Source organism: Trachemys scripta, chromosome 3, assembly GCF_013100865.1.
Source record: "Trachemys scripta elegans isolate TJP31775 chromosome 3, CAS_Tse_1.0, whole genome shotgun sequence".
In the NCBI taxonomy this organism is placed as follows: Eukaryota; Metazoa; Chordata; order Testudines; family Emydidae; genus Trachemys; species Trachemys scripta.
In genome coordinates, this window is record NC_048300.1 from 73,404,092 (window position 1) to 73,416,314 (window position 12,223).

The window sequence follows — 12,223 nt, forward strand, 5'->3', positions numbered from 1 at the left end:
AATTTCATCATGGTGAAAGATGCTGCCCTGGAGAATGAAATTCTTCCTTAAGCTGGATACTAGCTCTTAGTGCTAGCATCATGGTCCCTGACCATGGCAGCTGGTTGGTATAGGGTGGGGAACTTAAAATTAGACACATAACTGTCTTCTGCGCCATTGCTTCCAAAAAATTATCCGAAGGCCTGTCAGGAGGACACAGATTTTGCATGACACTAGTGTCTGTAGCCTTGTCTTTCCAGCTCACCACTGAACTGTTTACAGGTAACAGACAATTGTCTGCAGATGCTCTCCCATACCACCTGGGACCACCATGGAGTCTGCTGCGCAGGCAGCCAGGTGACCTCTCTTCAGCTGGAGAATGAGGAGGCCTCAGCTTCAGCAGGACAAGGTAAAGAGGTCCCAGTATTGGCCCTAGAGCCTAGACTCTCCACCCTCTACGTTCCTCGCTATCACAAACAGCATCCCGGTAACCCAGGCACCCAATCCCCTCCGAAGTCCCAGCACAGCCTCAAAAAGCAAACTCAGCAATGTATGACAGCTTCTTTCCTGTCCCTTAAGTTGTCCTAGCTTTTTCATTATTGTTCTTGTTCTCCTTACTTTCCTGCCCCACCACATACACTCCAAGTGCCTGCTTATCTTTGTGATTGGTTTATATATGTAGAATTGGGGTTTGTTGGGTGCCACCATGCAGCTGGTACCCTTTGGGAGACTTCTTTCACACTTGTCTCTCCAGCTAACCATGCCTATGATGATTACCTACGCACCTGCATACCGTTGGCACCATTTCAGAGGCATAATAACACTTACACACTACTGTACGATTATGAGGTGATGTTTGGTGCTTAGTTTCCTCCCTAGTACTCCTTTTAATATACATGGAGACAAGCGAAAACGCTGAGTCTAAGAGAGAAAACCTCACCCTACAGGAAGCCTGGTCAGGGCCCGCAGCTCCTGGCACAAGGTGGAATTTCCCCCATTTCCAACTTGAAGATTAGCTGCAGGAAGCCAGACAGACTCAAGTTTCAGACATCCGCTACACTGTGCGAGTAATGCAGCAGGATCACACCATCCTGTTCCAGATTGTCTCTACCTGCTCTCAGAATCTGCTGTTAACCTGCAACCCTACTCCCTTCTGCAGCCTGGGTCTGGAATTGATGGTCTGTTTCACTGCATTGCCATGGCCACCGTGGGTCCGTCTGCACTGCAGCTGGCAGGTGTAATTGCCAGTTTGGGTAGATATACATCATGTGCTAGCTCCGTACAAGATAGTGCTCTAAATTAGCATTGTGGCCATGGCAGCATGGGCAGCGGCTCAGGCTTGTAACTAGAATCTCAGACAGGGTTGCTGTTTTTATGATCAGAGCAAGTGAATGTGTGTCTACCTGAGCTGAGCATTACATCTTGAAACTAGGGTTGCCAGATGTCTGTTTTTTGACCGGAAAACCCAGTCGAAAAGGGACCCTGGCGGCTCCAATCAGCACCGCTGACCAGGCTGTTAAAAGTCTGGTTGCTGTCGCAGCGGGGCAGGCAGACTCTGTGCCCAGCTCCGCGCAACTCCTGGGAAGCGGCGAACTATGGAGGAACATGTCGTTGTTTCCCGGGAGTTACCTAAGGTCAGCACTGCCCGTAGCCCGTACCCTGAACCCCCTCCCAGTGCCCCAATCCCCTCCTCTGGCTTAGAACCCCCTCCTGCACCCAAACTTCCTCCTGGAGCTTGCACCCCACACCCCAACTCCCTGCCTGATCCTAGAGCCCCTCGGTCCCAGCTCAGAGCGCCCTCCTACACCCCAAACCTTTCATCCCCAGCCTCACCCCAGAGCCCACATCCCAAGCCTAGAGCCCTCACCCCCCCACACACACACACACCTCAACACCGTGCCCCTGCCCGGAGCCCCCTCCTGTACCCCAAACCCCTCATCCCCAGCCCCACTCCAGAGCCTGCATCCCCCAGCCAGAGGCCTCACCTCTTCCCACACTGAATCCCCTGCCTCACCCAGAGCCCCTTCCTGCACCTGGAGCCCCACCCCCAGCCCAGAGTCCATGCCTCAACCCACACTCAAACTGACTGCCTCAGCCCGGAGCTCTCTCCCACACTCCAAAACCCTCGGCCTCACCTCCCAGCCCAGAGCCCCCTCCTGCACTCCAAACTCCTCATCCCTGGCCCCATCCCAGAGCCCACACCCCCTCTCACATCCTAAAACTCTGCCCCAGCCCAGTGAAAATAAGCAAGTGAGCGAGGGTGTGGTTCAGCGAGCAACGGAGGGAGGGGAATGGAGTGAGCAGGATGCGGGACCTCGGAGAAGGGGCAGGGCAGGGATGGGGTCTCAGGGAAGGGGCAGGGCAGGGGCCAGGACAAGGATGTTCAGTTAGAAAGTTAGCAACCCTACTTGAAAAGGCGCTGGAACACTTTTTAGAGTGGGGGTGCTCCCCCCTGCTCCTCCTAGAACTGGGGCAAGGAGCAGGGCCTTGGCTCTGGGACAGGGGGACATGGACAGGGATAAGGGAGCTGAGCCCACAGCTGGGAGTAGGTGCGGATCCCCAGGCTCTGGGCTGATAGCTGGGACTCCGCGTGTGGGACTGAGACTGGAGCCCCAGACGCGGGGCCAGGCATGGGGCCGGCAGCCCCAGACTAGGAGTGGAGCCCTGTGTAAAACCTGGGTGTGCTACAGCATCCCCCGCACCCGTAGTTCTTGCACCTATGTTTGAAGCTGCAGTACAGACCTAGCCAATGAGTAGCTATCTTCTCTATCAGAAGCCACAAATGGGCAGCAGAAATCAGGAATCTCCCAGGTTTGTGGGACTGATCTGAACCCATGGATGGGATTTCAGAAGCCTACAGTTATGTAAAAATAAACTCTTCCTGGGGTTGCTGAGTGTGTTCGTGCTTTCTCTTGGCTATGATGGGCAGCAACAGTTTCATATACAGTTTGTAGGAGGGAGGGTCAGATCCTGGTGTGGGCTCAGGAAGGGATTAGTGAGAATGGCAGGCAGGGTATTTGCCCAGAGATAGTACCAGGGAGCCCAGTCCTGAACGGAGTCTGTCAGTTCCTTGGTTCCCAACCTCCACTGCTAGTCTCAAGAGCAGCATTTGACTTCCCTTGGGTTTCCTCCAGTCCATAGTTTTCCTTCTGGGCCTACTGCTATTGCTGTCCCAGCTCAGTAGGTAGATCCTCTTTCCATACCCCTGTAAGCAGAGTCAGAATGAGCGCTACCGTGAGATCTGGTAGTGAGCTGTGGAAAAGGACTTCAGGGGCTGATCTCGTTTGCATGGGCACACTCACCCTGCCTAGTATGAAGGACTGCCTGCCCAAATGGTCACTTTGGCTGCTGTGGGATCCCCAGTCTCTTTGTTATTGGGGCAGGAGTAATAAAGGCTTGTTATCCTGGATATGTGAATCAAGGACAGTAGAACTGTACTTGGCATTTTATGATGGAGGGATTCGCCCTCAACTAAGCAGCACTCACTAGGCAAGGGACATGGGTTCCAAAGCCGGGTGGGGGGGGACAGGTATGTGTATCTGGTAGTGTGGGTCCCTTCTGAGGGCCCGAAATACCAATTTTACTCCTCTTCTCTCCAGTATGTAATAACAGAGCTAATTTTGACTCCATTAGGAGTCTTGTTACATGCTACAGAGCAGAAACCTAGGTCTAAGCATTAGACCTACTTTGGGCTAGTGGTGCACCAGCACTGAGGCTCCCCTACTACCAGCTAAACTCGCTGAGAGCTGAAGTCACTAAAGAGCTGACGTTACTAAGAACTGTGTTGCTTGAACCAAAGATAAATTCAAGATTTCTCACTATTTTGGTATTTACATTGTACAATAAACCTCCAAGCACAATATTTAAACTGTTATAACTTGTCCAGATTTTCACCAGGATCCTGAAAGGTACCCCTGTTTAACACCTCTCCTGCCAAAGGCAGACTTTCTACTTCCACCTACTGAAGTGCTACTGCTGTTCAAAACAGGCTATCAGAATTGTTTTATACTTGATGAGGGGCCTGTTTCCTGAAATGATCACAACTAGCCCTAATATTTACAGGGTTTTGCCTCCTTATTCCTGACTAACATTTGCCAACCATGCCAAAATCCTCAACTGGGACAGGCAGGCCTCCTAGCTCCCACATGTGTGGCTTCAGCTGGTAGAGCAGATGCCAGGTGGGATTAGCTACACCACAAATAAAGGAGTATGGAGATTCTTCAGCAAAAACAACTCATTGGTGGGAAGTATTATCATGTGGTCGTGGTTTGCTTTAAGCCATTTTCAAATCAGAGAGTTGCTAAAGATAGGAAATGTTATAGGAAAATATAATATTGTTTATATCTGGGGTATCTGAGAAGCCATACAATGGTATTCCTGCAAAATAGTGATGACCCTGTTCAAATATTAATAGACAGCTACATACCATCTCCTATCCCACATAGCTAATTACACATCACTACCATCCTGGTAGTGTACAACCAACTGTCATCCCTGTGGAAGTAAAAGGCCCGGGTAGAGACCGTCGAATCATGGAAGTCAATGAATGGCTATGCAGGTGCTGTCGGAGAGAAGGCTTTGGATTCTTTGACCATGGGATGGTGTTCCAAGAAGGAGGAGTGCTAGGCAGAGACGGGCTCCATCTAACAAAGAGAGGGAAGAGCATCTTAACAAGCAGGCTGGTTAACCTATTGAGGAGGGCTTTAAACTAGGTTCACCAGAGGAATGAGACCAAAGCCCCATGGGAAGTGAGATACCGGGAGGAAGCACAAGCAGGAGAGTGCAAGAGGGGAGGACTCTTGCCTCCTACTGAGAAAGCAGGACGATCAGCGAGTTATCTTAAGTGCCTATACACAAATGCAAGAAGCCTGGGAAACAAGCAGGGAGAACTGGAAGTCCTGGCACAGTCAAGGAATTATGATGTGATTGGAATAACAGAGACTTGGTGGGATAACTCACATGACTGGAGTACTGTCATGGATGGATATAAACTGTTCAGGCAGGGCAAAAAGGGTGGGGGAGTTGCATTGTATGTAAGAAAGCAAAGCAGTATGGCTGCTCAGAGCTCCGGTATGAAACTACAGAAAAACCTGAGAGTCTCTGAACTAAGTTTAGAAGTGTAAGCAACAAGGGTGATGTCATGGTGGGAGTCTGCTATAGACCACCAGACCAGGGGGATGAGGTGGATGAGGCTTTCTTCTGGCAGGTAACAGAAGTTACTAGATTGCAGGCCCTGGTTCTCATGGGAGACTTCAATCACCCTGATATCTGCTGGGAGAGCAATACAGCGGTGCACAGACAATCCAGGAAGTTTTTGGAAAGTGTAGGGGACAATTTCCTGGTGCAAGTGCTGGAGGAACCAACTAGGGGCAGAGCTCTTCTTGACTTGCTGCTCACAAACCGGAAAGAATTAGTAGGGGAAGAAAAAGTGGATGGGAACCTGTGAGGCAGTGACCATGAGATGGTCAAGTTCAGGATCCTGACACAAGGAAGAAAGGAGAGCAGCAGAATATGGACTCTGGACTTCAGAAAAGCAGACTTTGACTCCCTCAGGGAACTGATGGACAGGATCCCCTGGGAGAATAACGTGAGGGGGAAAGGAGTCCAGGAGAGCTGGCTGTATTTTAAAGAATCCTTATTGAGGTTGCAGGAACAAACCATCCTGCTGTGTAGAAAGAATAGTAAATATGGCAGGCGACCAGCTATGCTTAACAGTGAAATCCTTGCTGATCTTAAACACAAAAAAGAAGCTTACAAGAAGTGGAAGATTGGACAAATGACCAGGGAGGAGTATAAAAATATTGCTCAGGCATGCAGGAGTGAAATCAGGAAGGCCAAATCACACTTGGAGTTGCAGCTAGCAAGAGATGTTAAGAGTAACAAGAAGGGTTTCTTCAGGTATGTTAGCAACCAGAAGATGGTCAAGGAAAGTTTGGGCCCCTTACTGAATAAGGGAGGCAACCTAGTGACAGAGGATGTGGAAAAAATTAATGTACTCAATGCTTATTTTGCCTCTGTCTTCATGAACTAGGTTAGCTCCCAGACTGCTGCACTGGCAGCACAGCATGGGGATAGGGTGACCAGATGAGACAAAGAAAATATCAGGACACATGGGGAGGGGGCAGAGAAAAAAAAAAACGGAGTGCCACCAGCGGAGCAAAAAAAAAATTAAAAAAGGAAAGCCGGCGGCAGAGAGGAAAAAAAAAACGCGGAATGCCGTGAAATGTCGGGACAAACATCGGTCGGGACGCGGGACAAACGCCTAAATATCTTCTGGTCACCCTACATGGGGAGGAGGTGATGAGCCCTCTGTGGAGAAAGAAGTGGTTCACGACTATTTAGAAAAGCTGGATGAGCACAAGTCCATGGGGCCGGATGCGCTGCATCCGAGGGTGCTAAAGGAGTTGGCGGATGTGATTGCAGAGCCATTGGCCATTATCTTTGAAAACTCATGGCGATTGGGGGAGGTCCCAGATGGCTGGAAAAAGGCTAATGTCTTTAAAAAAGGGAAGGAGGAGGATCCGGGGAACTACAGGCCAGTCAGCCTCACCTCAGTCCCTGGAAAAATCATGGAGCAGGTCCTCAAGGAATCAATTCTGAAGCACTTAGAGGAGAGGAAAGTGATCAGGAACAGTGAGCATGGATTCACCAAAGGCAAGTCATGCCTGACTAACCTAATTGCCTTCTATGACAAGATAACTGGCTCTGTGGATGAGGGGAAAGCAGTGGATGTGTTGACTTTAGCAAAACTTTTGGTATGGTCTCCCACAGTATTCTTGCCGGCAAATTAAAAAAGTATGGGCTGGATGAATGGACTATAAGGTGGATAGAAAGCTGGCTAGATCGTTGGGCTCAATGGGTAGTGATCAATGGCTCCATGTCTAGTTGGCAGTCGGTATCAAGCAGAGTGCCCCAAGGGTCGGTTTTGTTCAATATCTTCATTAATGATCTGGAGGATGGCGTGGACTGCACCCTCAGCAAGTTTGCAGATAACACTAAACTGTGAGGAGTGGTAGATATGCTGGAGGATAGGGATAGGATACAGAAGGACCTAACATATTAGAGGATTGGGCCAAAAGAAATCTGATGAGGTTCAACAAGGACAAGTGCAGAGTCCTGCAATTAGGATGGAAGAATCCCATGCACTGCTACAGAATAGGGACTGAATGGCTAGGCAGCAGTTCGGCAGAAAAGGCCCTAGGGGTTACAGTGGACGAGAAGCTGGATATGAGGCAACAGTGTGCCTTTGTTGCCAAGAAGGCTAACACCATTTTGGGCTGTATAAGTAGGGGCATTGCCAGCAGATCGAGGGACGTGATCATTCCCCTCTGTTCGACATTGGTGAGGCCTCATCTGTAGTTCTGTGTCCAGTTTTGGGCCCCACGCTACAAGGAGGATGTGGAAAAATTGAAAAGAGTCCAGTGAAGGACAACAAAAATTATTAGGGGGCTGGAGTACATGACTTATGAGGAGAGGCTGAGGGAATTGGGATTGTTTAGCCTGCAGAAGAGAAGAATGAGGTGGGACATTCTGCGGCGTGCCTGCAGGAGGTCCACCGGTCCCGTGGCTTCAGCGTACCCACCGCTGAATTGCTGCCAAAGCTGTGGGACCAGCGGCATGCCACAGGCATGCCGCTGAAGGCTCCCTGACTGCCGCCACCACAGCGACCGGCAGGCCGCCCCCCGCGGCTTGCCGCCCCAGACACGCGCTTGGAACGCTGTTGCCTGGAGCCGCCTCTGATTTCTAGGGCTTCATTCAGCTGTGGCAGAATGGATACCTGGAAAGTTTGCAACCAGGATGGATTTGATTTGATTTAAATCAAATTGATTTAAATCATGATTTAAATCACTAGTCAGGAAGTCTCAATTTAATCATGGATTTGTACATAAAAGTGCGTTCTTGTTGATTGTTATAACCTTAATACATATTCTTCACAACTCAGAGATAGATGTAGGTTTCATTTTTAGAAGGTACACACTATACATTTTTAACATTGGCCGCCCCTTCTAGGGTTCAGAGTAGCAGCCGTGTTAGTCTGTATCCACAAAAAGAACAGGAGTACTTGTGGCACCTTAGAGACTAACAAATTTATTAGAGTATAAGCTTTCGTGGACTGGTGCCGCCCCAAGCACGTGCTCAGTTGGCTGGTGCCTGGAGCCGGCCCTGCATGTGAAGAAAACTATTGTCTTTTGAGGTGGGCCTGTCCTTGAGTCATTCAAAGAGAATAGCTCTCGTGCTAGTTGGAACCAAGCCTGTCAGAATAAAGCAGAGCTCTTACAGACACCTTAAGCAGCGAATGCTCACTGAAAACCACATCTCTCTGTGCTAGTCCTTTCTGAGGTGTCTGACACCTTTCCTGGGCAGGGCTGTGTCTGGAATAAACTAAACTTGTGAAATCCAGGCTATTTTTTTCCAATACAGACCACAAAATGGCATTTAGAACACAAAATAGAAGACAGGGTACAAAATGGAAGTCACAGAACAAAATGGAGTTCACAATTCATTACCGACATATCACAGACTCTGTCACAAGAATAATAGCACTTCCCTACCTTACAAATGTGTTCTGAGGTTTACACATTAAAGTTTGTGAGGCACTCAGATACTACAATAATGGGAGGTACCCATTTAAGTACCTTATAGTACCTGAGGGACAGGGTCCAAAAACTAAAATAGCATGTTTGCTTTAATGAAATGACAGTGTAGTTCAGAATCTTACTACAATGTTGACTAAAGAAAAAATTGTCAGCAGCAGTATGGGAATATGCCATCACCTTAAGTGTAAGAATGAAAAATTACAAAAGTTAAGAATACATACCTACTAGAAGAGCTGAAAGTATGGCCTATAGTAATCAGTTGCAAAATGGGTACTTTAGGGGTGAAGCAGGCTGATTCTGCCAACTATAAAGGGCCAGCTCCCAGAAAGGCATGCTGGGAAAAAGTTCCTATAAGAGGGTAACCCAACAGCAGAAAGGGTTAGTAGAGCTCAAATAATCACAAAAGAAGCTGCTGGGAAGGGGAAGAAAGAGATCTGTATGGTTAAAAGGTCAGCATTATAGCATATGGTGTTTTTACAGAGTACTAAAAACCACTATTGTTAAATTATATAATAGAAGGTCTAATCCCAGATTGTAGTAAAAAATTCAATCAGTCTGATGATTCCCTGTGAAACAAAGAAAGATTCTAGGGTCTCTGAACTTTAAATAGGTTGTTTTTAGAAGCTCTAGTTGCAAAATACTTGTTTAAAAAGTAGCTGTGAGGTTGTAATGCTAAACCCTTTTGATAAACCCAGACTGGGTAGTAGTCATAAAGAGAAGAGGCTTATCCTTTTTTGAGTGGTTTAACATTTACAGTATCTCAGTTCTATAAATAAATAAATTAAATAAGAGCCAGGTTTTTGTGCATTTGAAGGTTTGGATCAGGTGATGGGGTTGGAGGAAAAGATGAAATATGGGTGAAGGAGAGCAAAATGAAAGAGAATATTTATAGGAAAAATAGGATAATAGATAAAGCTACCTTCAATATTAAGAGAAGACAGGTAAAATAAAAATCTGAATTACTTCTGACCCAAAGGAGATTTTTAAACTTTATTATTTTGAAATATGAACCACTTCCACATTAAAAACTGTGAAATTTCTGCTGAATTAAATTAGAGAAATGTGCTTGGTTACCTATCTGTAGGTGGCAACATAGAAAGATTTTCCTGTTTCACAAATCCTATTTTGGCTCTTGATGTTGTTGTTGGTTGTTGTTATTTCACATTAATGTTGAGATAGCATTTAAATGTTTCAACCAGGCTGGGGCCTAATTAGGCTAGCACTATACAAACATAGTAAATGATGGTCGCTACCCCAAACAGCTTGTGATATATGTATGTAAATAGATAGATATTACAGTGTCAGTATTGTCAACTTCAGGAGATCAAAAATCATAATTGGACCCCCAAAATCATGAGATTTTTACAAAATATTATAATTTCTTTTTTAGGTCAATCTCTTGATTTTTGAACCTCACCTGCCCATCCCCCGGGGTGTCTGCATGTGACAATCAGTGTTGCTAGCTCTCCCACATGCACTGGATAAGGTGATTTTGATCCCTGTTGCAGGGGCTCTCATCCCACATCTGCCCATCTCTTATCCAGCAATTAATCCTGTCACCCATCAGTTCTGTACCCACTCAACCTCCCTCAATTCAGCCCCCACTTAGTTCAGTCCCCCAGCCACATTATCACCACCCCATCAGTTCAACCCCCTACTCCATCAACCCCCACTGCCCTCAGTTCACCTTCCAAGCACTTACCGCATTTGCTCAGAACCACCATCAGTATAGCCCTCCCATCCCATCAGCCATCACCCTCCTCACCCCAGCCTCACCTCTTTTCCCACTTCTTAGGCTGGCAGGGGAGCAGCCGCCTTGGGGCTGTTATGTAAAATTAAGCCTCACTTTTAGAACTTGCAGATGTCAGGATTTTTTTTTTTTTTCAGTTGATTCAGTTGCTTAGTTGAGGGTTGCCGCTCCCCTCTTCTTTATATCTCATGAAGTTTCTCTTCCCTGCTGGGGTGTAACCAGCTGTCTCTTCCCCCCCCCCCCCACTTGTTAGCTTGATAGCTTTGTTTATCTGATATGTAAATGAATTCTCAGTATCTTTCAAAGTATTTTTGAATGAACTGCCTGATGGAGAAACCACATTCCTTGGTTTAGGGTGGGATAACTCCTGTTTGACTGGAAACACATTTGTGCCACTGTCAGGGGGGGAAAAATCCTGACATTTGAGAGTTCTATCCTACGATCATGAGTGAGGCTTAATTTTAATCAGAAATCATGATTCTTGCAATCCAATTCGTGAGAGTTGGCTTGTTTGCAGTGTGTATAGACTTTCCTGTTGAACTCCTCTCCTTGTGACAAAGCTATTGTTAAAAAAGTGACTGGTGGTGGTTGTGCTGGCAAAAAAGAATTGGGCCATAGTAAGAGACAGAAAATGCAAATCTTAATTCAGTCTTTTAGTTACAAAATCAGGACCCAGTTGCTAAAACTCATGCACCCAATAGAACACTCAGAGGGTAGGATAATTTCCCCACTAATGTAATTTAACTCCTTCCACTAGAGCAATGTGTTGCTTGCTCATAAAACAGAACAGTCGTATATATTTTGTATAAAAGTACAAGTAAACCATTTCAATGGAACTGAGTTTCATGATTGTTCCCTTTGCCTGAGCGACAATAACAATACTGATGGCACCATGGAATTTAAACTTTGATCATCCCTTTCTGAGCAAAAAATGTGTTGGGAACAGTACTGTCAATTTTTCAATCAACTAATTTGATTCATTAAAAAATTGCAGCTGTTGAATTCATAGCAATTTTCCAAGTGGGAATTGCTGAAGGAAGGAAGGAAATGTTATGGAAAAGTGAAACAGGTTGTTGTTAAGTATCAGGGGGTGTGTCTTTCTGAAAGTTCATACAAGAGTTATATTGCAAAATACTGGTGACAACACTGTGTATGTGTGGGTGCTACAAATGCGTATCATTGACCACCCAACCCCGCTGCCCCAGGCACAACACTCTAGCCTCCTGCTAATGACACCCAGCTGCTGTGGAATCTTCTGGCTCCTACATTCCATCTTTCTCTCAGTAAACAAGAGTCAAAAGAGCTGCTCCCACCTGAGAAATGAATTGAAACAACAAAACAAAAAATCTGCATATTCAGCTCTCTTCCACTTGCAGCCCACATCTGATTTCCACACTCAGCATTTTAACTCTTACTTATCTCTATGGAGGATTATGGATTTGTTCAGCTCCTCATTAAGCTGTGTTTACTCCCACCCTACAAGAAAGTCTCTGATGGCTAAATAAGGGGGGCTTCTTTTCAGAGGTGATGTGCAGTTGCAGCGCCCACAGTTGTCAGGGCAATTCTGTGGGAGGTGCAGGTGTTCTACAGCAGGAGTGGTGCCAGGGTTTTTGCCGCCCTAGGCGGCAGCACTCCTCCTCAGAGCATTCGGCAGCCGGGGTCCTTCTGCTCCGTGTCTTCGGGGCGCTTCAGCAGCGGGTCCTGGAGCGAGTGAAGGACCCGCCGCCGAAGCGCCCCAAAGACACGGAGCGGAAGGACCCCCCCACTGCCAAAATGCCGCCCCCCAAATCCTGCCGCCCTAGGCGACTGCCTAGGGTCGCCTAGTGGAAGCGCCGGCCCTGTTCTACAGACTGCCTTAACTTTAAGCTGAAAATGTTGGCCTACAGACTTTGTCCAT